The sequence below is a fragment of the Tamandua tetradactyla genome, chromosome 8, assembly GCF_023851605.1.
Source record: "Tamandua tetradactyla isolate mTamTet1 chromosome 8, mTamTet1.pri, whole genome shotgun sequence".
NCBI lineage: Eukaryota > Metazoa > Chordata > Mammalia > Pilosa > Myrmecophagidae > Tamandua > Tamandua tetradactyla.
Window position 1 is genome coordinate 61,887,203 of NC_135334.1, and position 22,972 is coordinate 61,910,174.

The 22,972-nt window shown below is 38.2% G+C and overlaps 1 long non-coding RNA gene and 1 pseudogene across 3 annotated transcripts in view; one reads left to right on the plus strand and one right to left on the minus strand.

Moving 5' to 3' along the window:
* LOC143644434 (uncharacterized) overlaps positions 1 to 22,117 on the plus strand; it is a 41,566-nt gene extending 19,449 nt beyond the window's left edge. For all 3 annotated transcript variants that reach the window (XR_013156704.1, XR_013156705.1, XR_013156706.1), the window contains 2 exons: positions 380 to 488; positions 21,925 to 22,117. This is a non-coding gene — a long non-coding RNA (uncharacterized LOC143644434). The remainder of the gene's footprint in view (positions 1 to 379; positions 489 to 21,924) is intronic.
* LOC143643896 (DCN1-like protein 1 pseudogene) lies at positions 16,737 to 17,486 on the minus strand (annotated as a pseudogene).
* Positions 22,118 to 22,972: the final 855 nt, after the last annotated feature.

Genomic DNA, 22,972 nt, shown 5'->3' on the forward strand with positions numbered 1-22,972 from the left:
GAAGGAGAAATGTCTCTGTTGTGTTGAAACAGGTGTCACCAGGGACAACTACACCTTGTGGTCCTTGGGAATATGGCTTGGTAAAGGATTCCAAGAAGAAGGAGGGACAAACTCTAGGGTGGTTGTGAGGATGGGTCCCTGGGGTGAGGGAGCACTTTGGTTTAGGTATGCAGCTGGGGCTTTGAGAGTAGGTGCCTTTTTGTACCTTTCTGAGGACCACACTGTCTCGGGAATGAAGACAAAATCAGAACAGAAGAGAAGAGGAGGTAGGGGTAGGTAGGCTGACAAAAGGCCTTCAGCATAAGATTGTTTTGTTTTGTTTTTAATCACTTTTCAGTGTCTGTTTTCTAGCTGCCTCCTAACTTACTACATTTTCCAGTACCCAGAAGCACATTTTGGGAAGTGAAATGTGGATGGCCCTGAAACAGGAGGCAGCAGCATATGATGAGAATGGAAAACATGGGAGATCTGAATACAGAATTCTGATGGTGAGTCTTCAGATCCTGTCTTCCATGGCTGCTTTTCACTTAATGAGGTTCCTGGGGCTGTGAGGGTAGCGGTGAGGTGGTAAGAGTGGGGGAAGTTTCCTTTCAAAGCTGTAGGTTTTGACTTCAAATCCCAAGACGGAATCCTAGCCTTTGTGGGTTGGGCCAGATCCAACAGAACTTGGATTCCTTTTGTCCATCTAAGCAGTGCTGAGGGACCTTTTTTCTGATTGGTTTCAGAAATCCATGTACTTATTCTTTCAAGGAAATCAGCATGGAAACAGGTCTAGGAGGACAGCCCTCTCCAAATGACAATCAGCTTGGGCCCTAACTTTTAGGGGAAATGTGCGATCTAGGGAGGTCTAGCTATATGAAAGAAAAGCTTTTATAAAGTCATCTTAAGAAATTAACAGTTCTTCCTTTTCTTTTGTTTGCCAAGGTAATGCTGAAATTTCTTGTGATAGCTTGTATGGGTTTAAAATCCAATCGATTTTTCTTGTCAAGTGTTTCAAAGTAAGGGTGAAGTTTTAATTTGAAGAATGTGCATGCATTGACAAGAAAATTTGTACACATCAGTTGAATACTGACAGAAATATCTAAAGTAGATGAGGGCTGCTAGTTTGCACTCCACCTGGAACCTCCACTAATTATGAAGGATTTCTTCATTGTTTTGGTTTGCAATTTGTCTCCTTCTAGCTTTTTTAGTGATAGCTTCCAGTTAAGTTACTCAGTCTCTAAAAAAATAAGTCTTAGCCCTTTCTCAAATATTATGGGACTAAAACTAGCATGTCAGTTCTAATTTTCCCTAGGCTAAATAGTTTCCTTTTCCTCCCTTCATTTGCCTCACCTGCTTTTTTTTTCTCTCTCTCTTTTTCCTTTTCTTCTCTTCCTGACTGTTCTAGTTTGCTAGCTGCCAGAATACAACACACCAGAGACGGACTGGCTTTTAATAAAAGGGGATTTATTTTGTTAGTTCTTCAGAGGAAAGGCAGCTAACTTTCCACTGAGGTTCCTTCTTATGGGGGAAGGCACAGGATGGTCTCTGCTGGCCTTCTCTCCAGGCCCCTGGGTTCCAACAACTCTCCCCGGGGTGACATCTTTCTGCATCTCCAAAGGCCTGGGCTGAGCTGCGAGTGCTGAGATGAGGAATGCCAAGCTGCTTAGGCTGTGCTACGTTGTACTCTCTCATTTAAGCAGCAGACAATTAAATCAAACATCATTCATTGTAGCAGGCCCCCCTCCTAGCCGACTGCAGATGTAATTAGCAATAGATGAGGTTCAAGTACCATTGGCTCAAGTCCACAGCAACAGAACTAGGTGCCTTCACCTAGCCAAGTTGACAACTGAATCTAACTACCACACTGACATTCCCCCTTCCTTTTACTCCTTTCTCAAAAATTCATTCGACTTCTACCTGTCAGGCAGTCTGTGAGGCACTGAGGATACCCTTTTTTTCACTTCCTCAGAAAGATCATACTCTGGTAGGAAAAAAGGCACATAAATTTTTATTTATTCAGTGGTATAATAAAGGGATGTTTTGAATCTTATAGAAGCACCTTTCTCCCCACCCTCCCCCTCCCCCCCACACTTTTATTGGTCACCATGACCAACCTGATCATTTTTCCTAGATAAGTTCCAACATATCAACATTCTCTTTAACACATGGTCTGGTTGTAGTCCAACCAACACCGACCTGAAAAGTTCTTTTCTCTCTCAGCTTATAAAGTTAAATTTCTTTCGAATATATTGATGGTTGTTTAGTAGGAATGGATCATGATGTGGGGGAGCACATCTGAGTGGTGGATGCCCTGTGCAAAAGTTGGACTTGTCATATTCACATATTTTCTAATGAACGTTCATCCCACAGCTAAATGCCAAACTGTAATTAGGCCCACAGAATCCACACAGGATGGCATAGCCATTCTGGACTCCAGCAATCTTTAATGAAAGGAAAATGAAACGTTGTATGTTGTTCAGATAGAGATATTGACCCTAATAATCCTCAGGACTGGCACTGGGCAAAGTCCTTCCCAGAAATTGTCACAGGCAGCAGTTATTTTATGAACCCAGCATTTCATGGTGTGAAGAGCCCATGATTTATACGGGCTGACCGTGACTCATTAGTGGTAGATGGAGGAAGGATAAAACAATGCCATTTAGCAGATCACCATAGTTACTTTTGAAAATGAAGACATGCACAGATTTATTTTTTCAACCTCAAGATAATTTCAAGGTGGCTTTGATTTGCCTGGTGCAACATCCGAAAACTTAAATCCATGGCTTAGAATTCAAAATGAAAAATTACGTAAGTTCTAGAAAGACAGCATTAAACTTCTTAGAAAGAAGTCTTGCCTTTTCTATACAGCTTTGCAACTGAAAATCTGTGCTTGGATTCCAGTGACCCTGAACAATGAGGGTGGAAGTGGGCCTTCATTTATTTCAGACTGCCTTTCAGATTTCTCTTCAATTTCTCTGTGATGAGTGATTTTGTCTTTTTTAATGGTAAAAAGACACCTAAAGATGAACACCAGAAAAGACCTCAACTAGGGTAGTGAGGCCTGTCATGTATCCAGAAGGAGATGCTATATCAACATCTGAAAACAGATGAAGAATAGGGGAGCGTGTTAAGGAAAATTCCCAGGTCATGGCTGCTTAGAGAAAACCTTTGACCATCGTATAGCTATTTTATGTGCCAAAACAAAATGGCTTTTGCTTCTTGCACATGAGAGTTATGGAAATTATAGCATTCCAGCATATGGCAGTGGAAATTCTATCTCACCATGCTAAAATGTAACTCAGAAGAGGGTGAGGTGAAAGTTCTTTGGAGAATTTATGCATACTTCTGAGAATCAAATCTAAGAGAGAGGCTACTAAATCAGATTTCAGAACAAAGCAATCAAATTATATATGGTTCTGAGCTGGACGTAGCATGAGAAGAAACAATTGAATCCTCTCCCAGAGAGATATCTTATCCTTGAATGAGCAGAAAAACTGAGAATGCCTCTTGGTCCTTGAAATATTCAAAGAATGTAAGAGAATGTTTGACCTTAAATAAAATACTTAAAGCATTTTTTTTAATGGTATATTGTGGAGACCCCCTCATATTTCCTTCTCAAAATTAGATCATTCCTCTGTACACTCTAAAAGCCGGGGACTCATTCTGGAACATCACTGGTGAATGAAAAGCAAACCACTATGGCCAGCCTGCATTCTGAGCTTTTATGTCTCATCGCCTGTTGCAAGGAAGCTTCCTGGACATTTTAGACTTTTTAAAAACTGCAATTCAATAAAAATGAAGATTTTCCCTTTAGGTCACCATTTCTTCTGGCAGAGTGAGCCTAAAGTGCACTTTATTTCCCTTTAATTTAACAGCTCCAGCAGCTTTTCCAGTTAAATCGACTGTTCATTATTGAGCCCCATTTATGAAGGGGCTGTGCAGTGCAGTTTAATGAATCCTTGGCACAAAGCTCCCTTTCAGGGCTGGGAAAGAATAGGGGCTGTTCAGGCCCTGTAGGGCTGTATGTCAAAGCCAGCCCATAATGCCTGTCAGCCAAGGGCAGAAATTCCCACTGATATAAGAATGTGCAAGAAATCAACTTTCACCACTGACGAGCAGATTAAGACACGATCAGGAAATGAGACTGTAGGTTTAGAACAGTGACACCTGTTTGAACAGAGCGATTTTCCCATCCCTTGATCACTGTGTGGCTGGGGTGGGGGCTGGGAGAAACAGCAGCTCAGCTAAGGACACAAAATCCTTCAGGGTCGTCTGAGAAGGGAAGGAAAGATCACTGTAGGTGGGGGAACCTTTAGGCTAGGCCCTGTGCTAAGTGCTTTCACATACTTCTCCTACTTTAATCCTCATAACAAGCCCATGAGAATTATTTACACGTGACAGGGAGGAAATTGAGGCTCCTGTGCTTTTACTTTTGGCTCAAGGTTTCACTGCCAATTGGTTGCTAAATGGCAAATATGGAATGGAACATAAGCCCGTCTGGCTCTGGGATGTCTGAACTGGTCCTTTGGAAATATTCAAACTCTAGTTATTAGGAATGCTTAAAAAAAATTAATTGCACAGGGGTATCTATTGAGCACCTGCTATGTGCCAAGCATATGTGATATGCACTGGGGATATAGGCAGATGAGACACGGCAAGAGCCTGCCTCTAGTGTTACACTGACTTGGGTTTGAATCCCAGCTCTGATAATATCTTTTAGACCTTTTTTACACCCTGGGAAAGACGCTTTTACTAAGGTTCCCTTCCATTCCCCAAAGCTATCTATTTGATTTTACCATTTCTGGGCGCTGTGTTGACCCTTTTAATCTAAAATGCATGTCTTTCAGTACTAGCAAATTTTCTTTTTTCTTTTTGGCTTTTAAAAAGGTGAATTTAATAAGTTACTAATTTACAGTTCTAAGGCCGAGAAAATGTCCCAATTAAAACAAGTCTATAGACATGTCAAATCTAAGCCATCCAGGGAAAGATACCTTGGTTCAAGAAGGCCGATGAAGTTCAGGGTTTCTCTCTCAAGTGAGAAGGCACATGGCGAACACAGTCAGGGTTTCTGTCTCAGCTGGAAGGGCACATGGCGAACAGGGCGTCATCTACTAGTTTTCTCTCCTGGCTTTCAGTTTCATGAAGCTCCCCAGGAGGCGTTTTTCTTCCTCATCTCCAAAGGTCACTGGCTCATGGACTTTCTGCTTCGTGGTGCTACAGCATTCTCTGCTCTCTTCAAATCTCCTTCATTCTCCAAAATCAAAATGTTTCCTTTCATAGGACTCCAGAAACTAATCAAGATTAACCCAAATAGGTGGAGACATGTCATCACCTAATCCAGGTTAACGACCACTCTTGATTAGATCACATCTCCAGGGAGATGCTCTGATTACAGTTTCAAACATACAGTATTGGATAGGGATTATTCTGCCTTTACAAAATGGGATTTAGATTAAAACATGGCTTTTCTAGGGGACATACATTCTTTCAAATCAGCACGTTCTACCCTCTGGACCCTAAAAAACACACGTTTTCCCCACATACAAAATACATTGATTCCATCACAATATCAGAGAACCTTAAACCATTTCAGTAGCAATACAAATGAAATACAAAATTAGAAACAGTACAAATTCCTATCAAAGTTAATTATGGACATGGTCTTTCTAAGGTAAAATTATCCTCTGGTTTTGGAGCTAGTATTGGCAAATTTTCTCGAGTTATCTCTTTCTTAATTTCCTCTCTTCTGTTTTTTCCTTATATTTCCTCTTTCCAGAAATCTTAGTATTTGGATTGGAATTAGCTGGATGAGTGCTCTAATTTTTTCATCTTTTCTTTCTTCTTTTTGCTTTTATTTACTTATATATGCATATTTATTTATTTATATTGTTCTTCTCTTCAGATTTCTTCAACTTTATCTTAGATAAAATATTTTATTTTTTCTATCATATTTTTAATTTCTAAGTGTTTCCTGTTGTTCTTTGAGTGTTCCTTTCTTGTAGTCATCTATTTTTGTTTCACAAAAGCAGTATCTTTTTTGTTTCTCTGAGGATATTAACTACAGGATTCTAATATTTTAGCTTCTCTGTCTCTTCTGAGTTATTTTTCTTTTATTTGTTTTGGTCTCTGTACGTCATGCTAGAGGATATCCTCAAATATCTGATGATTCTTGGATATATTAAGAATGGAGTTCAACATACACACACACGGAGTAATAAAATGCTGATTGGAATCACCGTGTACTTAGGTGTAGCTTTTTTTTTTTTTTTTTTTCTGTGGGCAGGCACCGGGAATTGAACCCAGGTCCTCGGGCCTGGCAGGCAAGCACTCTTACCTGCTGAGCCACCGTGGCCCGCCCTAGGTGTAGCTTTTTGATGATGAGTTTCCCTGTAGAGTGATTCTGCTCTGCTGTTTCACTGGGGAGCATTTGACTGATAGTATCTCTAATGCTTTTTTGAGGGTAGTTGGTCTCTGCTGAAAGGAATCCTTCAATCCCTGCCTGCATGGTGTAGGTATGGCTGCCATATTGGAGGAACCAGATGGGAAATACATGTAGATCTTGATCCACCTGTTTCAATGGGGACTTCCTTCCCACAATTGTGCCTCATGTTCTGGAGTCCTGGGTCCCTCTAATTCAGCCGCCTCCCAAGTCTCTATCCTGCCAGCTGGGTGGGCAGTTGGAGGAAGAGATCTGAAGATCTCACTGCCTCCTAAATATACCTCCAATCAATCTTCCAGTTTCCCCCACATTCAGAGTACCTGGAGCCAAGAATTTCTCACTTTTCTAGGGTTCTGTGCCACAGGTGGCATTAGTTCTGAGCTTCCTTTATGGCAGACATAAATTTTGGCTATCTTGGGTCTATTCAGTCAGTTATCTCTTGTTCATTTGTTTTCTAGCTTTGAAAAATTGTTCACTGCTGTTTCCTCTCCTGTTTTCTTTGCTCTGAGGGTTTATACCTTTTAAATCCCTTCATAGCTAATTTTGTTAGCTTTTGTGAGGCAGTTGTGATAAACGTTCATGCTCAGTTGGTCATTTTAATCTATAAATCTCCAGGTCTTTTCCCAAGTCCTATCAACTTCCCTTTTTCCTTCTACTAAAAGGGACACTGGTAGGCCAGGACTGTAAGTCCTCAATCCAAGTATGTGCTTTCCATTACCAGACACCTGAAGTCACTAAATAGTTGGCACTGGTATGAGGAAAGGGACTTTTGTCAGTGGTTAGCACTATACTTAGAATACCCTCATTTGGAACTTGATGTGTTAACTGTTACTATTGGTAGTTTTCATTAAATGTTTCTGAAAGAATGATGAATCTACTCTGTCAGGGTTTCCTGTATCATCATTGGTAGCTTCTACAGGGATATTCCTGGACACAGACAAATGACCCGGTGACTGTGGTGACTTTGTTATTGCTGACTACTCTCCAAGGTCAAACGGCCCAGAGAGTTTCCACAGGAAGGAGTCTGAGATGCCTTTGTTTTATGTTGATGTCATGAGATTCCTGAATTCTCAGATGTGTTTGTGTGTTGGTTTCCATCCAGTATCACAGAGGAGATCAAGCCTGTTAAAACACAACTTTCAAAAAGGTAAAACTATGGCTCTCAGACAAATATAAAATAAACTATGTGTAAAAGATTCTACTTACCTCGGTAACTAGGGAGGGAAATGTTAAAATATTATGACTGGTTCAAAGAACACTTAAGAAGCTGGATATATGTTAGGATAAATTTACTGGGTTATGTAAATGTTAGGATAAGTTTACTGGTTGCATAAAAACTGAGCCATAAATCTTTCTGGTTATTTTACATGGGCAGAAATTACTTGCATATGTGTTAGACAAAACTATCAGTTACTAGTAATTTACTAATTCTGGGACTTTTAATCAAAAGGAAATAGTGAGATTAATGAAATACATCCCTCTAGACAATTTCTGGGTAGTCTGTTCCTGTATAACATTGAAAGGATGTGGCACCCAACTTTCTGCCCTATTTCCAAGTTGTGAATAATTTTTCTTAAAGCCCCATATTTAATATACCAGTAAATTTGGACTCATTCAGAGAAAGAAATGATTTTTCCCACATCACAGTGAGTCAGCAGCAAAGCAGAATAAAACCCAGGTCTTGTGTTTCGCTAAAAGTGTCCATTCCACTTTACTGCTCTGGAGTCACATGCAATCATCTTTCCTTAACATGGTATCTCCCACAGAGGCCAGAGAGAGAGAGAGTTTGCACTTTTCTGACAGTAAAGAGTAAAAAGGTATATATTTTCTAGATCAGTTAAATGTGGGATTAAGAAATATATGCTAATTGACTCATGCTCCTAAGGTACAAATTAGGAAGTTAACCTAGAGGTTTACTTCCTGTTAACAGCACTGAGTTTCCTTAGACAGGGCTTACTGAGATGGAGAGTGGAGGGTAGAAGATTGACTGAGGGCTCTTGGGAACACATCCATAGGGAAGTGAGGCAGTCAACTAGGTCAAAGGAGAAGCTGACCTGCTACACAGTTGTAACTAGTCTCAGCTGATTCTTCAGGAACCTCTGGAGCTGACTTTACCTTTCAAAATCTGATGTTTGTATTGCTGCATCAGCTAGTCATTAATCTCCAGTGTAGCTGGAAGGGGGCATGACTTTGAGCAGGGCAGTTTCCTTCACCTAAGGACAACACTTGGATTGGGGTCCTGCTGTGAGTCATCAGCAACTAATAGATTGCTGAGTGACTCGGATGGGTGGATGGATAAAGGGAGGAATGGGTTCATCAGTCTGGTTTTTATCACAAGGCTAACTGTAATTAAAAATCTCAATTTAGTTAATCTGATGGATTAATCTGATGGGTTAAGTAGTAGGTGTCAGGAGCACTCTGTTGAGAAGGGTTCTAGGCTCATCTGGGTTTCAGTGAATATAGTATAAGGATTGATAAGTGATGTTTGTACCAAGGAGCAGGGAGTGATGCCATGTTTCTTCTTAGGTTTTATGGTGCTGTAGGGTGACTATAGCAACTACTTTGCCAGGGACAGTCCCAGTCAATGCCTGTAGTTCCAGGTTAATTATTAATCATGTTATCTTTTATTCTCAAAGAATGTTCTGCTTCGGAAGGTTGAATTTATGGTGATCTGAAGTAAGAGTTTCTCTATCATGGTGCCCCCTGCTTCTCCTTTGGATGGTGCTCCTTCTCTCTGGACTCCATTTGAAACAAGTAGTCTAGTATCCTCAGTGCATTTAGGATTTCAAAGAAACCTGGCAAAGAGGGTTTCCATCAGCAACTTTTGCTTCTGGTTTAGCAACACAAAACTCTCTTGAGTCAAAGGTACAAACATTCCTAGAAAGCTTTCTAGAATGGGGAAGGAGGAAGTAGAGTGTGGAGATGTGAGGTAAAAGTACAGGGAGAATAAAAATGATTTTGCCATGTATTAAAGCAAAACTCTGCAGATATAGCCATCATCTGCCCTGGATGAAGGCATGTTGACCTTGCACTTAAAATCTTAAATTTGGAAAGGAATGTAGTAACTATTTATTCATTTTATAGATGGGGACGCTGGCCAAGATTACACAGTTGGGTACTTATAGAACAGGAATTAGAACCCTGGTTCCTTAAGCATTTCAGTCTAGTGCTTCCTCCACTGGGCCAGTGGTTATTTACTTCTGTCCTCCAAAGAGAAATTAGCCCGGTCTGTAGCAATGACAACAACATGGAAGCAGGAATTTGGCCTCAGTTAAAAGAGAAAGATTTCTTGCAGATCTGGGATGACTTGGCAGAGGGACTGGCGACAAAATTACTCTACGAAAGAGCATGGGGTATTATTTTTCCTGTGTAAACAGAGCATGGCATCAGGTTGAGGGCCAGAGTTTTCTCTTGTGCCAGGAAAGTGACAAATGCTATAAAGTGCTACCAAGAACAAGGCAGTGTGCCACATGCCATGGAATACAAAGATAAATAAGCTCCTCTGCTCAGATGTCTCCAATGGCTCCTTATTTTGGTAGGATCAAATCTAAGCTCTTTTGCACAGCATTTGAGACAGTCTTTCCTTTCTCATCTTCCTCCCACACCCCACATTTCAGCCATATAGTGCTATTTCAAGTACCCTGATGCTGCCATGCAGACTTACACCTCCATGCCCTGCTCATGAGGACTCTGTCTGAGATACCCTTCCCCTTCCTCCCGATTTTTGTCACTCAAAACTCTCCTTATCTATTAAAGCCTAACTCAATGTGATCTCCCTTATGAAGCCTTCTTCAAACCTGCCATACACAATTAACCATTCCCTCTTCTGTGCTCCAGGGGCAAATTGCTTGTGCCTCTGTTACAACACTGTGCTGAGAATAGGAAGTTTGCCTTTGTTATTTCCCCATGCCTAGTGCACGGTATATCTAGGATATAGAAGGTGCTCAGCACATGTCTGCTAAATGAATAAATGACATTAAGACTGTTGGACTCAGACCACTGGGAATAAGCTCTTCTTAGGACCATGGTTTATTTATATATATTCTTGGTGGTTACACAGTGTCAGGCACATGGTAGGCTTCCAATAATTATTTATTAAGTGAGGGAGGTGGACTAGTACACAATAACTGATTTGAGAGAGATGGGGTATGGGATAAGGGATTTACCATGGGATAAGGGATTTAACCCAATGGGTTTGAAGCTAAACTTGGTTGGTGCCAGCTGTTTGACTTTCCTGTAGCTGCCTAAACTTTGTGAATTTAGGTTTCTTCAGTAGAATGGGGGTGATATTCCCTAACTGGAAGGACTATTGTGAGGATTAAATGAATAATATGTAAAAAGTACCCATCGATTTTTCAAACTTATGGTGGGAACTCAATAAATGCTTGTTGAGTGAATGGATGAATAAAGAAGTGCTGTAAATGAGATAAAGGTAAAATATGAAAGAAGCAGGAGGGAGGGAGATATAACAGCCTGAATTAGTGGTAGTAAAGACTTCGGAGGGCTTTTAGAAAGAGGTTAATTAATATTTAAAGTAGATTTTGAAAGCAGGATAGTATTACCAGAAAGTACAATGAGATTAGAGTGATTCCCTGATTCAGCCTTAAAGAAATATAATCTATTTTCTCCCGTCCAAATTGCAAAGCCCAACGAAAATCAATTTCAATATTTAAGCCCTCTAGCCTCCTACATTCTGGAGCAGCTAGAAGGGAAAATATGAAAGGGTCATATGGCAGCCCATGACAAGCTCTGGGATCTGTCCTGTAACTACTTGTTGAAGAGTGCTTTGAAAAGTATTGCTTTATTATTTCTTTGCTTTGTATATATGTTATACTATACAACAAAAAAGCTAAATATAAAATAAAAGAAAGAAAAATCAATTTCAGTGATAATGAGGAAAGACCAAACATAGTATAGCAAAATTAGCCCTAGGCAGGAAGTCTAAATTCAAATTCTCTTGTCATATAAGTGATTTTGAGGGGCTAAGGGATGGGGATTGAATGATAGGTGTGTTATACTAAGAAAGCTCCCGGTTAACTCATTTCCTCTTTTGATGTGGTCAGGAAATGCTTTCCGGAAAGAACACGCACATTTAATGTAATTTAACTGTGTTGGCCATCCCGAGCTTAGCGATGTGCTAGGCAACTCCAGCTGGCCTCACACAAGAGAAAGCAAACTTCAGCTGCCTCTTGGGCCATTGTTTTAGCACTTTGTAGAGAAGTGTTCCAGTGGCTGATCGGAGTTCTTTAGTCGTTTAATTGAAAGACGTCAGGCTCATATAATAGGATCTCGGTCTTTAAGCACTTCTGTTTGGTGCACCGGATATTGGGCGGGTGGGCTGCTCAAGTCACTTGGCCTTGTTAAGGCTCGGGTCTTTCCCGTGTCCGCACTTGTCACATTTTGGTTCAACAAACCTCTGAGGGTTCAGAGCAGCCTTGTGCTGTGCTCTGATTGGATATTGCTCCACAATGAGCTGACTTGAGTTTAGTGTCTGTAAGAGCGGTAAGCTATTAGATATTTGAGAAAAGTCTGAATAAAACAGTTTCCAAGTGGAAGGAAAGGAGGGGCATAATCGCTAGCTGGAAATCAAGTCCTTCACGTGTGCCTTGGCCTCATCTGTTTGAGGAGGGCAGGAGACTGACCACGGGGTTGAACTGTCACTGAATGCATTATAACAGAAGAGAAAAAAAAAAAAATGAAGGGTGGTTTGGTTTTCTGGAGGCCTTCTCTGCCAGTCCATCCTTCATTCTGATGCCAGGGTGGGTTTTTTTTTTTTAATCTTTTTTATTAACGTATAATTTACAAACAGAGACATAGCAGATCTTAAGGTCTATGAGTTTTGACAAATGCATATACCCGTGTAACCAACATCCCCATCAGTCAAGCCCCATCCCCCACAGGCAACTATTATTCTGACTTCTGGCATCATAAATTACTTTTCCTGGTTTATAAATTTTGTATAAATGGCATCATACAATACGTACTCTTTTATGTCTGGCTTATTTGGCCCAACATAATGCTTTTGAGATTCATTCATGTTGCTGAATCAGAAATTTGTACCTTTTAAATTTCTGAACAGTATTCCATTGTGTGTGTGTGTGTGTGTGTGTGTGTGTGTGTGTGTGTGTGCACCACGATATACACCATGCAGAATCATCTTTCTAGAATAAAGAACTGACCATTCTCGGCATTAAAATCCTTCATCAGTTCCCTATCGCTTATATGATATCAAAGCTTTTTAGCATGGCATTCAAGTCCCTTCTTATCTGACACTGACCTTATCCCTTGCCACTCCCACCCATGCGAACCAATTCCACATGAACATCTCACTGTTCTGCTAAATCATTGTGTCTCATAACTGTGTGCATTTTACCCAAGCTGTCTTCACATAAATGCTCTTTGGCCCTACCCCACTGCCCTTTCCTCCCCAATCCCTGCCCCCTCCCACCCGGGGAAGTTTCCTTCTCAGCCTTCGAGTCTCTGTGAGCTTTCCCCTTACCTCTTACCCAGCTACCCCTCTGTCTGTGCGGCCAAGACCCCTTATACTTACCTCGACTATAGACTGGACTTTGTGGTCCTTATGATGGGACGATGCCTAACTTTTCTTGGCAGTTCTGGTGGCAGAACAGCGCAGTGCTCTATGAATAGAGGGTTTTCAGACGGCAAATTAATTTTATTGACTGGATTAATGGATTGGGTTGTTAAGTATTATATAGGACAGTTTACAAGCCCATACAAATCAGGGTATCTTGACAGCACATGTAACTGTCCAGAAAAAAGTGCAGGCAGTTAACACTTATTATCTCACTGCTATTTCCTTCTCAGCAGACATGTAGTGTCTATTTCTGATCACCAAGGTGACCGGGCTTTTTGTTTTTTTTCCAGGAATATACTTACGTTTATAATCAATTACGTGATGGGTCATAATTTGAACACTAAGGATCACATTATGTAGAAATCATAATTCGGGTAGTGTGTCCTCAATTCTTAAGATATATGCTAAATAGTTCACATTTTAAAAACATTTTATCATTACATTATCAACTTTGATAAAATTTTATCAAAACATCTAGGTATTCAACATAAATCATTATTGAAAGTATAAGAGAGCATTTAAAGAAAGCTACTGAGGTACCAGATAAGTATTTCCTATTAAATATATACAATTTGACATTTAGAGCTACATAAACTAATTCTTGCTAAAAATTGATTCATCTTTACCATAGTTAAAATTTCCCCACCACTTTCCTTTTTGTCTCCCAAAAGTCTTTCAAGTTTAACTTTCTTCTGTCATTCATATATAAAGTTTACAAAAGTTGCTTTCTCTTCCTGTTTTTAACATAAGCAAGTTCTAGTAACTTGAATAAAGATGTTCAAATCTTTCTTTTGTGTAGGGTTGTATTGTATAGTTTCAAAATCATATAGGCAAAAAGCAGTTTTAAAATCATTTACCCACCTGCATAAAATGTGTTGCTATTCTAAAGCATATTCCTTTGCTAATTGTAACACTAGATATTACAATTACCTGGATATACCAAATGAAATCTATTCCTATTACAGACCATACATTATCCAACATTTGAGTTTTTACACTTTTTACTTGACTTACAGACATGCTTATTTTAAGAAAGCAATAATCTCTTCTTCACGTGTTAGTTAAGTGAACAAAGAAATGAGCATAGTTAGCATGAAAACAATTCATGGGTCTTGTAATAAAAAAAAAAAACCCTGCAAGATGGCATTCTGCTTTAATGTGAAAACTGAGTTAACCTGAGTGAAACAAAAACAGCGAGGAGACTAAATAATTTGTGAAAATTGAAGCCAAACTGATATTTTGCAATAAGGGTATGTTTGCTTACGAATCTTTATTACTGAAATAAATATTTGGCAACCGCAGTGATTAGCAGTTAAAGCAATTTCATTAAAATAAGAAATCACCAAGAATAGACTATTTGTCTGAAAGGACAATACCTATATTACAGAGGTTGAACTTCATGGTTCATCACAGTCATTTTCAAAATTTAATTCCTACTATCTTCTTATAAATTAAGGGAATTTCATTTGTGTTTCATAGGGCAATGACCAAAAGAACTCAAAATAAAGCAAACAAAACAAAAACCCTCTCATGCCTACATTTGGAATATTGTATTGTGAAGCATTCTAAAACATTCAAAACAAATTAAATAGCTTAATTTATTTTACAGACATATAAGCATTTCAAAATCACCATGAAATCCAATTATGTAATTCATAATGTAGAAAGGAATGGTGTTTACCATTATGTAGGCATTTTCTAAATAAAAGCTCTTTGTGGAACTATATTTATCAACATGGGTAGAATAAGTACAGACTAGTTCTATAGAACCTCTTTGAAATCAAGAGTTTGAAGCACAATAAACTTTCCAGGTAGGAACCAAATTATCCTAAAAATTTTTCATATGTTGGTTATTGTAGTGGTTTGAATCTGTTGTGTACCCCAGAAAAGCCAGGTTCTTTAATCCTCATTGGATATTGCTGGGTGGGAATTTTTTTTCAGATAATAATAATACCAAAATTTTTTATTATAGAGAATACACAGAAAAGAAGAGAGAATAGTATAATGAACCCCCATATAACTAGGTCATCCAGCTTTAACAATTATCAGTATTTTTGCCAATTTTGTTGCATCTATCTCCCACCCACTTTTTTTAAAACTTTTTTTACTGTATAATATAGCAAATATACAAAGCAAAGAAAGAAAAAAGTAACAGTTTTCAAAGCACTCTTCAACAAGGAGTTATAGGACAGATTCCAGAATTTGTTGTGGGCTGCTATACCATCCTCTCAAATTTTTCCTTCTAGCTGCTCCTGAATATAGAAAGCTAGAAGGAATAAATTTTTTTTTATCATCACAATTGACCAATTTTTGCTCTTTTTTTTTTGTGAAAAATAATATACATACAAAAAAGCAGTAAACTTCAAAGCTCAGCAAAACAATTAGTTGTAGAACAGATTTCAGAGTTTGGTATGAGTTGCAATTCCACAAGCTGCTCTAAGATACTGGAGACTAAAGGAAATATCAGTTTAATGATTCAGCAATCGTATTTGTTTGTTAAACCCTACCTTCTCTGTATAACTCCACCATCAGTTTTGAGGTTTCTATCCCCCTCTTTAGGGGCATTTGGGCTAAGGCCATTCTAGCTTTTTCGTTGGAAGGGGCTGTCAATAATATGGGGTAGGAAGATGGAACTAGCTGATATTCTGGAGAGGCTGGGCCCTCTAGGTTTCAGGATTTATCTGGTCCAGGGACAGGTGGGATGTTTTTTATTATTTCCATGGAAATGTGACCCACCAAATAGTGGGTGGTAACTTTTGATTAGATGGCTTCCATGGGAATGTGTCTCCACCCATTCAAGGTGGAGTTGTTTACTGGAGCCCTTTAAGAGGAAACCATTTTGGAAAAAGCTCAGTGCTGACAACACAGTCAGAGACTGTTCGAGATGCAGAAGGAAAACACCCCTCCGGAAGCCTTATGAATTGAGGAGAGAAAGCTAGCAGACATTGCCATGTGTCCTTCCAGCTGAGAGAGAAACCCTGACTTCATTGGCCCTTTCTTTGGAATAAGATATCTTTCTCTATGCCTTAATTTGAACATTTTCATGGCCTTAGAACTGTAAACTTATAAGTTAGTAAATTCCCTTTTTAAAAGCTGTTCCATTTCTGGTATATTGCATTCTGGCAGCTTGCAAATTAAAACAATTATCTTTATCAGATACTCTACTCATATCAATAATACATGTAATTTACCAGGAAAAATCCTCCAAAACTAAAATAGCATTTCATATCTGGTGTTTATATATATCACTCTTATTGGAAGTGCTATAAGCACGTTCTTTGCAATTAGTTCTAAACATATATTTAAGAAGTTTTTATAAATTGTGATGTTCATGCTTAATTCTTATGCCACACTGCTTTCTGATGAATTTAGCATTGTTCTTTATGTGAGGATGGAAACGTCAAAATAATCACCCTAACTTCTAAGATTCATGGGAAAATAAACTAGGATGGTCCACATATGTAAGATGAACTCCACAATGTTGGAATTATAAATGTTTAGAACAGTCCAGAATAGAAGACAAGCCCAAACCACCATCAGAAGAATGAAATATGACAAGATCCAAGATATATCATTAAAGTTTTGTCTCAACCCTCAGCCTGAAGTGTGTGGATTTATCTTCACTTCAGTTCAGCCAGCAGACTTTGACTGTGCAATTTCTGCTTATATTAATTGTACAGATAGTCTATGTACATTCTAGAAGATTCCTTTTGTGCTGCACTATTGTACTTTTGCCTCAGTGATTAGAGGGTGTTCAAATTCCACAAAGTCATCAATAAGAAAAGACCACGCTCCTTCTTCACCATAACTAGACATGTAATCTACAGTCATTGTACTGAAGTCCTAAAGAAGAGTCCAAGCATCTTTTGGTATTGATAGTTTATGATGTTCCAACAAAAATTTATTTCATAAAATCTAAGAGTTTTAATCTCCCATTACACATCAAATTCCAGTAGGCAATGGCCATTTCTAGATCTAATCCTTTTTGTCCTGAATTCTTTGCAAAATTAAAAGTAAACTGGTAAAAATCCTTAAATTGTCCTGGTTCTTTCAATTCTAGCTCCATCTTGGTTATCTTGGCCTTTAGTTTTTCTATGCGGTCACATCCTAATTATGTCTTGCAGTCCGTGAACTCCTGTTTGGAGAACTCGCACTGCGTTACAGCTCTGAACTTCCACTCATGCTGGCTGGACCGAGTGCCGGCCATCACAGAACTGCTGGACACCATCTAGTCCAGTTTTACTTCCATCTTGATGCTCTTAGTATCTATTATACATCTCTCTTCCTTCTTTCCAATAATTTTTTTACACTTTCATACATAGGGTTCAGGATTTTGGAAAAATTGTGTGTTGCAACATCTCACTTCCGGTCATTCTGAGTCAGACAACTTTCTGCTGTTTTTTCACTAGGTTGTGTGAAGACCATAAACGGATGAACTTTATCCTTCTACAATGATTTCAACTTGTACATGTTGTGTCTCTCCAGGCCTTCATCTCTTCTGGTTCTGCAGTGAATGGTTGGGAGCCTCTTAATGGGAACTCACCACACATGCAGGTCATAATTTTTAAAATTAGATATAATTCATATACCAGCAAATTCACCCTTTTAAAATGTATAAATAAGGGTGATGCGATGGTGGCTCAGTGGCAAATTTTTCACCTGCCATTCTGGAGCCTTGGGTTCAATTCCTGGTGCCTGCCCAAGGCAAAAAAAACAAACAAAAAATACAAAAAAAAAACCCCCGAAATTAATAATAAAGTGTATAAGTAAGTGGTTTTTAGGTATAGTCACAAAATTGTGCAAATATTACTACTATCAAATTCTAGAATATCTTCATCACTTCAAAATACCCATTAATACAAACCATGAGTTTTAGGCAAATGAAATAATTTATTAAAAATTAATCAAAATGTAGCAAGAAAATGGCTTCTAAAATTAAAATATTTTATAGCACTCACAGGGATGAAAGTATTTCTTGTCTTTCACAAAGGTGACTATAACCGGATCAGTAATAGATTGCTTCAGCTGTAGATCAAATTCCATAACTAAGCAATTTTTGTTATTTGTAGCGTTGCATGAGTGTGAAAGTGGAAGTTGCAAAGTTTCTTAAGAGGCAAAATTGCAAAGACTTGGAACTTATGTACTATCTGTAGCCCTGATTCAAGAGTGTGGAGATAGAGTCTGGGAAGAGTAGCAAGTATCATTATTGCAAAGTGGCAAGGACCCAGGGAGCAGTGATTTGGTGGGAGCCATTATATGGTGATTTTTTAGAGCTGTTGTGTATGAAGATAGTTCACTCATTTTACATTTTTCTCTTCATGAGTTCCCTTGGGAGAAAGTACCAAGGACTCTTGCATTTATTCTAAGTAGTTGACAGTGTTAATTATGGTAACTCACCAGATTTCACTTTTCCCATAGGAAATAAGGTATATATGCTATGTTTAATCTCATTCGGGGTTCCAGGTCCCATTTTATGCTCCATCGTATATACTTTTTCTTCTTCATGAAGTCCTACTTTTTTTTTCTTTTTAAATGAATGTTTTATTTTGTAAAGTTTTTGATTCATAGAAAAGTTGCAAAGATAGTGGAGAACTCTCATATACCCTGCATCCACTTTCCCTACTGTTAACATCTTACATTACTATGGTCCATTTGCCACAACTAATGAACTAATACCAATACATTCTATTAATTAAAGTGCAGACTTTATTCAAATTTAGTTTTTATGTAGCACTCGTTGGCTATCCCAGGATCCCACATTACACTTAGGAGTCATGTCTTCTTATACTTCTCTGACTGTGACAGTTTCTCAGACTTTCCTTGTTTGTGATGACTTTGCCAGTTTTGGGGAATACTGGCCAGGTATTTTGTAGAATGTCCCCTCCATTGGGATTTGTCTGATGCTTTTCTCATGAATACACTGGAGAGGTGGGTTTTTGGAAGATCATACAAGTAAAGTAGCACCCTCATCACATAATGTCAAGTGCATATAATGTCAACATGACTTACCACTGTTGATATTAATCTTGACACCATGCTGAAGTAGTGTTTGTTAGGTTTCTCCACTTTTCCCCGTCTTTTCTTTCTGTACTCTTCAGAAGGAAGTCAAAATTCACAGCTCATATTTGAGTGGGGAATTATGCTTCAACTACTTGAGGGGAGTATACACATGAATTATTTGAAATTATTTGGCAAAGTAGATTTGTTTATTCTCCCCTGATATTTCTTTATTCAACCATTTGTTAATATTTAGTATGTACTGGTGAATCTTTATTTCATCCTTTGGCTTATAATCCAATAGTATTTTATTTTGTTGTGCAAACCTTGCTCATTGGGAGCTCTTTCAGTTGTCCTGTCCTTTTGACACCTGGCATTGTTTTGTGTTCTGAGACTTTCCTTACTTTCTGGCACTACAAGATGCTCCAGGTTCATCTTGTATATTCTCTGCCCAGCCCTAGTATCAGCCATTTATCCAAAGAACCCTAGTTCCTTTTATTGTAGAATGGTATTAGGAACCAAGATCTGGGTAATAGTTTCAATCTTGGTTTTAATTTATGTTACTTTATTGTTTTATATGCCCTTGTAAGATGCCTAAAATTCTTTCTGAAATAAAGCAGAAAAGAACAAACAAACAAGATAAATTGAATGAAACAAGCAACATCCACAGCGTAAATGCAGGTATCTTCTCTTCAGGTTTTATTTTCCTTTTGGCATAAGCCAAACCAGATGTATCTCAAGTGGCACAGAAAGGTAGAGACATTCTATACAGTTTAGGGTTGATTATACATTGTTTATTGGCTTGACATTTAGTATCCCTGGTAATATCACCCCAATCAGTTATTGTCTTCCACTATTTTCCTGTACAAAGTCAGGAACATAGAAGTACTCATTACTCACTGAAAATGCCATACTCCTTTGAAAAATTAATATTTTTTAGCTAAACATGTAACACATATAAACAAATAATATATGAATACATTCTCCTTGTAAAAAAATAAAACATCTTAGCTAAGAACAAACATTGCATCCAAGTCTCCACATGTTATACATTCGTTACTTATAGTACCTGTTTGTGCTTTGGAGAATTCTGCCTTTCCTTTAAAGCCCTGCTACAATGTCACATTCTCTGCGCCCCCTTCCCACTTTCCTTGTTCTGGGCAGATTTCCTTTTCTATTTAATCCATAGTGAGTCATTCAGACCTTATTTTATAAGGCTTTGTGTTTTGTCACATGTATGTCTGCATTGTCTACCAGATCAAGAATTCCTGAAGAGCAAGACCTTAATGCATTTCTATGCTCTCCCAAAACCATAACCCTCTTGACAAGAGTCTGTGCTCAATAATTGTTTGTTAAATAATCAAAAGAGGGAATTAAATACAAATTAGTATATTTCTTATACTAACTAGCCATGTTATAAAAAAGAGCACTGGACCAGTAGATGGTACATCTTGATTTTACATTGAGGTACTATTTGTTATGTAAAAAATCCAGAAAATCTCAAGTAAATAAAAATGGGACTAGCAGAACAAATAATGGTAAATCCATTCAGGGGAATACTACACAGCTGTAAAAAGGAATGGAGATTGTGCTGGTTTGAAAGGATGTATGCCCCCTAGAAAAGACATGTTTTAATCAAAATCCCATTTTATAAAGATAGAATAATCCCTACTCAATACTGTATATTTGAAGCTGTAATCAGATCATCTCCCCAGAGATGTGATTTAATGAAGAGTGGTTGTTAAACTGGGTTAGGTGATGACATGTCTCCACCCATTTGGGCAGGTCTTGATAAGTTTCTGGAGTCCTATAAAAGAGGAAACATTTTGGAGAATGAAAGAGATTCAGAGAGAGCAGAGCAGAATGACATAGCCACGAGATGCAGAGTCCACCAGTCAGTGACCTTTGGAGATAAAGAAGGAAAATGCTTCCCTGGTAGCTTCATGAAACAGGAAGCCAGGAGAAGAAGCTAGCAGATGACGCTGTGTTCACCATGTGCTCTTCCAGATGGGAGAGAAACCCTGAAGGTGTTCTCCATGTGCCCTTCCACTTGAGAAAGAAGCCCTGAACTTCATCGGCCTTCTTGGACCAAGGTATCTTTCCCTGGATGCCTTTGATTGGACATTTCTATAGACTTGTTTTAATTGGGACATTTTCTTGGCCTTAGAACTGTGAACTAGCAACTTATTAAATTTCTCTTTTTAAAAGCCATTCTGTTTCTGGTATATTGCATTCTGGCAGCTAGCAAACTAGAAGAGAGATTTATTGCTATTAAGTGAAAAAAGCAAGGTAGAAAAAAGTATGTATCATAAAAGATAAGATTTACCATGCGGGTCATGGTGGTTCAGTAGGCAGAGTTCTCGCCTGCCATGCTGGAGACCCAGGTTCAATTTCTGGTGCCTGCCCATGTAAAAAAAAAATATATATATATATATATGATTTACCAAAAAAAAAAAAAAGATAAACTAGGGCCCAAACAAAGCAAAACAACAACAATGATTACCTGTAGGGAGAGGGAGAAAAAGTGGATGGGGACAAAGATAGAAACTAGTCCTCTGAAAATGACTTGTTTTGTAGTTTTGACTTCAAAACTATGTATATATTTTTTAAATTATAAAACAAAGTCAAAGTTGTAAAAGTCAATTTTTACAAAAAGCAAAGTAAAACAAATGGACCTAACTGTATACTGAATTGGTGGCATAACCACACAAAGGAGTTTTATTTTTTTTCAAGTGGATGTAAAACTAATATTGGACTGTACATCCCTGGTGGAATATATTTGTAAAACAATCAAATTGTTTTATCAGCACAAAGTATTGGTATTGGTGTTCTGAAGCATAATATATATTACAGCACATGAATAAAGTGAACATGAATCTAATCAAGCTCTTATGTTAATTCCCCTTTACAGGAAACACAGGAGCCTGAAGACTACATTAAATGACAATTGAGATGTATACAACCAGCCAAATCTTAAATGTGGGAAGCTTGACAAAGTGATAATCCAGTTTCTTCTGCAAAGCAATTGCAAAGAAAACAAAAACAAGAGGGAGGGGGAGTCGGTAGATTAAAAGAGATTTCAGGGCTGTTCCAAACAATTAAAACAAATAAACTTTATTTTTACGTCTTATGTATTATTATTGTTCTGAAATTTCTAGCTGATTTAATAAGCTATGAAGTTTGATGCATTAAGAATATATGAGAACCTAAAACCAACAGTAAAATTAAATGTTGAGCTTCAAAAATTAATGAGGAAGTTTGCTTTTGATTTTAAGATACTACTTTCTACTAGAAAGGACTCAGTGAAATTAGTATTTTCACCATGCTTTTGGAAGTATAAAATTGCTTAATATTTATGGAAAGCCAGTAAACATCCACAGTTTTATCCCACCTCTATAAAAGCCCTGTATTCTCGTCTCCATTTTATATATGAGGAAATTGAAACTCGGAGAGGTTTAGTGACTTGTGCAAAGTGATAGTACTGGGATTTGATTTCAGCACTCCTGATTCCATATTCAGTACCTCCATAGAAGCAGTTACCAAATTTCAAACACCTATGTTGCTACCACTCTATCTAGCCGTACACTTTTCACTTGGGGATGTTCAATGCTTATGTGATGAATACTTAGATTTATATAATATTTCTAAATTTTAAACTTCCTTATTTATTTGACTTATGTGTCAACCCTATCAGGTGGTTCTAATATGAAAAGGATGTACTGAATGGTTAAACACAGGATCACACCACTCAATAGAGCAATGCAGAAACTAGAAAAAACTGAACCCCAAGTCAGGGCTTTTCTCAATGAGAGCTAGTGTTTCCCTCTTTGCAAAAGGAGCGAACACACTTTCAAGTTTAATCTCCAAACTCTCTTTTAACATCAAGGCACAAAAGTTTAGAGATCAGCCCTCAGGATTCTATTGAGGATTTTGGTGGCAGATCTTCTTGTCCTTTGCCA